Here is a 7306-nt window from a genome sequence, read left to right as displayed (position 1 = left end):
ACACATCTCTGGATCTGCTCTGGAGATAAGATGAATGAGCAGGTTCCAGGCAGCTACAGGGATTCTTTTCAAAGCCTCCAGAGAAATTCTGTCTTAGTGAAATGGAACATTGCAGAGCATCAGCCGAGAACCACGGCTTTGTCTCAAAGTTTCCTTACTGGCTTCAGAGAGTTTATGTAGCAGGTGTTATCAGCACTCCTCTCTAATAGTCACCTGAGGGGGTCTGTCATCAATCTTAATAATGCCATCACATTCCAGCAGATGGTAAACATGATTCCATGCACTCCCATTGCACCAGAATGGATTCTCACCACAATTTTAATTACAGATGAGAAATGTATCAGAAAGAGTCTTTTCTCATGCTGGTATTTCCAAAGGTTTTTTCCAGACAGGAGAGGATTGTACTGTTTTATCTTTGTTTTGGTTTTTTGGTATTTTTAATTTCACTCTGATTGAGAGATTTACAGATACTATCAACTTGCTCAGCACAAGAACTAGCATCAAATAATTTCTGTATACTCTCCAGCAAAGCAGCCTCTTGTTTTGAATTAGAGATGCCAGTTTTTTGTAGGGCATGTAAATGTTAGTAAATGTTAGGAGTTAGTTCTGCAAAGTGCAACCTGAATTGCCATTAAAACAGTTATTTGAATAGAATCCTAACTTAAAATTAAAACCCAAGTAAAATGCATTAACAGATCAAGATTTTATGTAACTTTAAAGCAACAGATTTGATTTGTAAACACTTATCCTACTGCTCCAGTCATGTCCTACCTCCTCATACAATTACAGATTTATTATTTTCCTTTCAACTTACACTTTCATCTTTTCTCTTTGGGCCTATTCCTTCTACCCCTCTTTGTCCATTCTTGCACCTGCATCCTTTTAGTAGATACCACATAAAAAGTGAAAGTTAGGTGGTAAACAGCTTTCCTTTAGGTAGCAAATGTAATGGATGAAGTTAACACACACAGGATGAGGAAGAGTGCATCTTTTGAATACATTTAAAGATGTCCTTTAAAAATATTTAATACTTTGAACATTAACAGTAGATCTGAAAATCTACTTTATATGCTAATTCTTCTTGCAATCCAAGGTAGTTCTATGTATGCAGAAAAGGTAGTAGTAATTTGGTAAATAGTTTTCCTCTATTTAAAACTTCATGTGTTCTGGCTTACTGACTTTTAGATTAGTGCAGGACTGGATAGCAAGTGGAAAATTCACAATCTAAATGAAGCATAGCCACTCAGTAGGCCAGTGAAATTGGAATCTTGACTGTTGGCATTTCTAACTGCAATGATTGCGAATTCCTTGAAATTTGGAACTCCGGTGCTTCATTCTTTTCATCATGTCTAGAGTATGATATCAGAACATAAAAATAGCTTCTTGTGTCATCTTTTTCTGAGAAGCACATGCAAAAATAGAATATAATATCAGAGGCAGTACATAAAACTGAAGTAATTACATGACAGGAAGTTACTTGAGTATGGACAGACTTCAACAAATTATATCCAACAAAAATCAAATTGTATAATGCTTTTAACAAGCTGCTCAACAGAACAGTTTATATCCCAGTTAAATACCTGATCCCAACAATACCATACATGTAGTTACAAAAGCTTGATATGAACTGAATGCTGCGTTAACCAGAAAGAAAAAAAAATCTTTTACTTTTCATTTGGCAAGTTTTGCAAGAGTTGCATGTATTAGCCTCTGATTAATTACCTCTTGGCACTACCTCAGTGCCTTTTCAAATGTTAATTCTATCCTTATTAAGAAGATGTCTTTGACATCCACTGTCATTAGGTTATCTGTATAGATACCCCAATAGAAAAGAATGTAAATTAAATTTATCCAGATTAAATTGAGTTTATGGTAATCATAACTCTCTTCCATAACTTTTTCACAGTAGGAAATACTGTGAAATTTTAAAAATAAATCTGAGCTCTAGCAGTGCAGCTGGAGCCATTGTGCAAGAAAATCATCACCCCAAAGCCCTCACTAAGACAGGGTTGCTCTTTGCAAAATAGGGTTAGAGCAGCTTGAGACTGAAAGTACCTTCTGCCATAGTAGCCCACATCTTAGAAATCTCTTTATAAGAGAATTTACATGAAAACCTCTTCAGTAGGACCAAGACCAGTTATTCCTGTAATTCATATTAAAATGGTCCAAAAAATGCATTTTTTTTCCTAAATTCCTATTAAAATTTATGTGGAAAATACTAAGTTATTTAAATTTTCTAGGTAATGGAATTGCTACCACAGAGATGTAAATTTGGAAAAACATCATAGATACATGCTACAAGTTAATAAAATTCAGAGTTAAGAGAAATGCAAATCAAATTTATATTGGTCCTTGGTTTGCAAGAATAAGAGTAAGAAACAGTAAATTCTGAAGTTTTTAGCCATTACTGGTATCTACAGGGAAAAAAAAAATAGAAATTATAAAACAAAAACAAAACAAAAAACCCCCAAAAAAACCAACAAAACCCCAACCTAGATGAGTTTTTGTTCTCAACGATGCAAATGGTAACTGAAAACACAGTATATTCTGAGTTCTCTATTTTGTTCTAATATGGTAGAAGTTAGAACATCATTGAAGTGATTCTCTGGTGTTCACTTGGGAAAGCACACACAATGCTGGGGCAAGATCATCCTGAGGCTGTTCTCATTTATGCCAGGTACTGGCTGCCTGCAGTACCTGGAGGAGCCAAATGTGATCTAACAACATGCACAGCTGCACTTCTTTTAATTTCTTCTCTCCCTCCCCATCCTTCATTTCTCCTCTGCAGAGCCATTTCTGCATCATGGATTGTCCATAAGGGTCAGCTCTTGAGTGGTTTTAAACCAAAAAAACATTATTATTAGGCTGTAATTGTAACTTATAACCAACTCTGAAAAAGGCTACAAAATTAATAGCATTTTTAAGCCACAGCCCTTCCCATACAAAATACCCTATTCCTTTCAGCCACGTGCTGTCTCCTGCTTCCCCTGGCACACAAGCATGTCCCTCCTCTCAGCACACCCTCATTCTGGCCAAGCTCTGTCTCCTACCTGTGCTGTGTATTGTAACCCAGCCTGGTGACAGAGCTTGTCTCACTGCCACTGTGCCACTTCTGACTGGGGTGCACAACCTGAGAGTATCGACAGACTAGTGAGGAAAGAGCATGGGAGTGTCATGGAGCAGAAGAACAGCTACTTCCTTCACTCCAGAAATCTTTATCTTGCTATTAGCCTCCAAAAATACTTTCCATAATAGTCAAGGGAAATATGCTTCTAACTGTAAAAGCAATAATAGAATAATTAGAATTAGTTTAAAACCAATTATCTTTTGTTTATATTATTAAATCTGTAAAACTGATAAATAAAAGGCAACAAACCCTACAGCATTGGCTAAGATCCCCTGGGCCATGTTTAGGTAAATTTGTTTAGGTTTTCCAGTGTATTGTTTGTACCTCCTGGCCGTTCTGCTCAAACTACCCACCATATCCAAGACCACTTTTCAAGTTTCATTCAGGAGCAGCTGTGGTTGTGGGAGGAACAGAGAGGGAAGAGGGGACAGACTGATGCAACAAGATAATGGATGACTGGTGATACCTTAGGTATTTTTGCCAAAAAAATGGGCTTTACAATACTCCGGGTAACAAAACACCTTTAGCCTCTATGGTCTAATAGTTTTTTTCAATGCTGACACATCATGCAAAAACTTCCTGTTGCTGTCAAGCAAGAGCTACTGTGACTGACTGTTAAAAAATGATGGATTTCCACAAGGCATAACCTATTGTACATGTGCTGGAAGGAACGCTCTTGCAATGAATGACTACTGGTCAGGATGTGAAATACAACCCATATTTAAGATAAGAACTAGCAGCAGGTCTGAGAAAAGCATAAATTTATTAAAGATGGGTGAAGGACAATTGTCCTTGATTGCCAGGGATGCACTCATTTTAAAAGTACATTTCCAATGCTTGTTCACTTTTAGTTTCATAAAATCCAAGGTGAACACATATAAATTTCTTAAATTTTACTGCAAAAATGGCTTTTACAATTTATTTTTCATTATTTCCTTTGTAAGATTTCTATTTGAAAATTCAGTAATTTGCAATGCATTATGTTTTTTTCTTTTTTTCAATACTTACGGGAAAATACTCTCCAACCTCAGATAATCAACTCAGGGGTCAAATTATTCTGCTTCTTACACAAATAATGGATAATATCTAAGTCTAAAAGCAGTTAGAAGTTACTTCCATGAGATCACATACAAGAATAGCACAAAATTTGTATACAATAATAAAGCTGCCTGCAAACAATAAAAAGGAAGTAGTCTAATGAAGCCTGTACATTTTGAAAACCTATACCATTTAAGTAATTAATGGCTCTAGCAGATAAGTGCTGCAAAATCTTGCAGGAGAGATTTACGCTGTCACCAAACCAACCACCTAGTCACTTATTATTCTGATAGTGTAACTTCTTTTTCAGGAAATGGACACACAGTGAACCTTTCAAGTTACTCCCTTGCAAAAAAAAAAAAAAAGAAAAAAGATTCTACTGCAGCAGTTTCAGTTATTTACTTAGCATAAGACCTGTAGATGAGATTTTACAGCCATTGTGTCCAACTTCATACCGAGTAGCACATTGATTGCATGGAAGGAAGGAGAAGCACCCAAAACACAAACGGCAACACATTGAAGCCTTAGTTAGCAATAATTTACCCATTATGCCTTCAAGGGTGGAGACCACAGAATGATTATGAGATGCTAATGACATTGTATAAACTATCTGTATGGAACATTGGCCCACTACTGTGATAACCAAAATTCAGTTGATAAGACACAACAGAATTGAAAATCAAATTTCTGAAGTAAAAATGCTCATCTACATCTGATTTCCAAGACATTATTTGCTGGTTTTATGTATTCTTACATAATGATAAATGAAGTTTATAAAATTCCCTCTGTCACCTTTTCTATGCACAAAAAGTGTTCAAAGGAACAACTGGTAGTTAATCCATTGGTTGTCTGTACACTCCATTTGCCCCAAAACCCACATTTCTTTCCTATTTATAACTTGTAGCACATATCCTGTTCTTGATGTCTTTTAACAGGAAACAGAAAGTGAGAGAAATTCACTTTCATCACCATTGAAGAGTCAGCCTGGGAACCATTCTGCCGTTTCTCAGGAGGAGTCTAGCGTGAAAAGAGGGAGAGCAATCTTTGAAAAGATGTCATCAGAAAATGGCCACAGCAACAGCTCTGAAGGTTAGCATTACCCCATTGACCTGATACCTTGCTTTAAGGCAGTGGTCTCCAAACCTTTCTGATGGACACCTCCACCATTAAACTATTTACAAGTCTGCCCTCCTAATGTTTGTATATTTATTTACAAATCATGTACGTGTGCTACTCTATTAGTACAACCTTAGGCAACATATACCAAAATAAAAGTTAAAGTAGGATGGATAAAAAAAGAAATATTTAAAAAGTATTTATTCACAAAAAAATATGAGAACCTTGCACCTCAAAGGACTGTCTTGCAGAGCCCCTAGGGTGCACATATTCTGCTTTGGAGACCAATGCTTGATGATATCAAAAAGTAGCTATATCTGTGCTTTGGTTTAACAGAGAAAGAATATGCATGATCAAATTTTCTGATTAAAAACCACTTATTGACTTCTGAGTGTCCAGGACTTGACCTTATATAAAATAACAGATTACCCAAATAAACAGCATTCAAAGACTTGTCTAGTCTCCCAATAAAATTAATAAGCTTTCTACATCATATCAAACAATTATTGATTCTACTCTTTTTTTTAATCAGAAAACATTTAGACTGCATATTTATCTGTCAGACTCTAGAATTTTAAAGGGAAAGGGAAACTTGAATTCATAAGACCTTTTTTAGCTAATGCTGCTAAGTTTATTAAGCTCATAGTTCAAACTACAGACCTGTTCTTTTATCAAGCTTAACTTTCAGCCATTGGCTATCTGTTTTCCTTTTTTTTTCCCCCTATCAAACTAAAGAGACCTTTAATACCCACTCATTTCTTCTTGGAAGGATAATTATATTTTATGACCATATCACTCCACAACTGTCTAAGATTAACTAGACAGAGCTATAGTTCTCTCTGTGGCAGTATTTTTTGTGCAACTTCTCTGCATCTTCTGAAGTTTTTCACGTATCTTTGGATTTAAGAAGTATTTTGTGGTGTTTTCCACTTCTTTTAGAGATCTCTAGCACAAAGCCTTTTCTTTTTCCTCCTCTCTGACAAGAAAACAGAATCCTCCATTCCACATCCACTTGGCCTTTGAGTCTAAATATGGCACAGCATGTTTCAGAAACATTTTTTGATCCACCAGGAATAACAAAGAATATGATTTATGCAAAAACGCACAGTCAACAACTCGCACTTCTTATACATTTAGCTTTTTCCAAAAATGTGACAGCCCCACAGGGGATAATGTTTTTCTATATTCCTGTGAGAACCATAATATCCCATTTTGGATTCAGACAGTCTTATAATAAGTAAATTCCCTACAGGCTCATTTTATCTTGAAACCACTGGTGAAAAATCTTAAACTTCTAAAAAGTCCTGAAAAAATAAGATCATGCTGATCCATAGACTATTTCTCCCATCACTGTGAGATTTGAGATTTTTATAACCAGTAACAATATATGCCAACTTGCCTCAATTTTTCAGCAAGAACAATACCCTCAAACCACTAAAGTGCTATGGAAGTTTTTCCTAAATGTTCCAGTTAGACCAAAATCTTATTTTCCTAGAAGAGGTATTGAGCAAAATTTACTGCTCTATGACTGAGTACCAAAATCCTCTGTTGTCTCCACTTTAAAACAATGAAGGCAATGCTCATATTGCTGTTCATATGCTGGAGAAGCCCATACTGGATAGCTATGGAGGCATATTGTTGGAAAAAAAAAAATTGCAAAAAGCTAGAATTCTGAAGTTCTATTACACACAAATGATTGGTCAAGCTTCATTTACTTTATAGAATTAATGTAACTCATGACTAATAAAAGAATTAAATTCTCCGTAATAGATACCATCGTACAAGCCGCATATGACAAAGGCAAACAGATTTTGTTGGCATAGCTCAAATTGATAAGGCTCTTCTTACCAACCAGTTCATTTTAAAACATACATTTATCTCTGAAAGAATCAGAATATATCACACCTTCAAATTTACTTGAACGAGCAAAGCTTAGAGCAAAATGAATAAGCAAAGGTTTAGATCATTTAAGCTCTCATACCACTACAAAGAGTTTCACATTATGTTATAAACTAACTAGCTTCT

This window comes from Molothrus ater, chromosome 7, assembly GCF_012460135.2.
Source record: "Molothrus ater isolate BHLD 08-10-18 breed brown headed cowbird chromosome 7, BPBGC_Mater_1.1, whole genome shotgun sequence".
NCBI classification, from domain to species: domain Eukaryota; kingdom Metazoa; phylum Chordata; class Aves; order Passeriformes; family Icteridae; genus Molothrus; species Molothrus ater.
Note: the sequence above shows the minus strand (reverse complement) of the source record.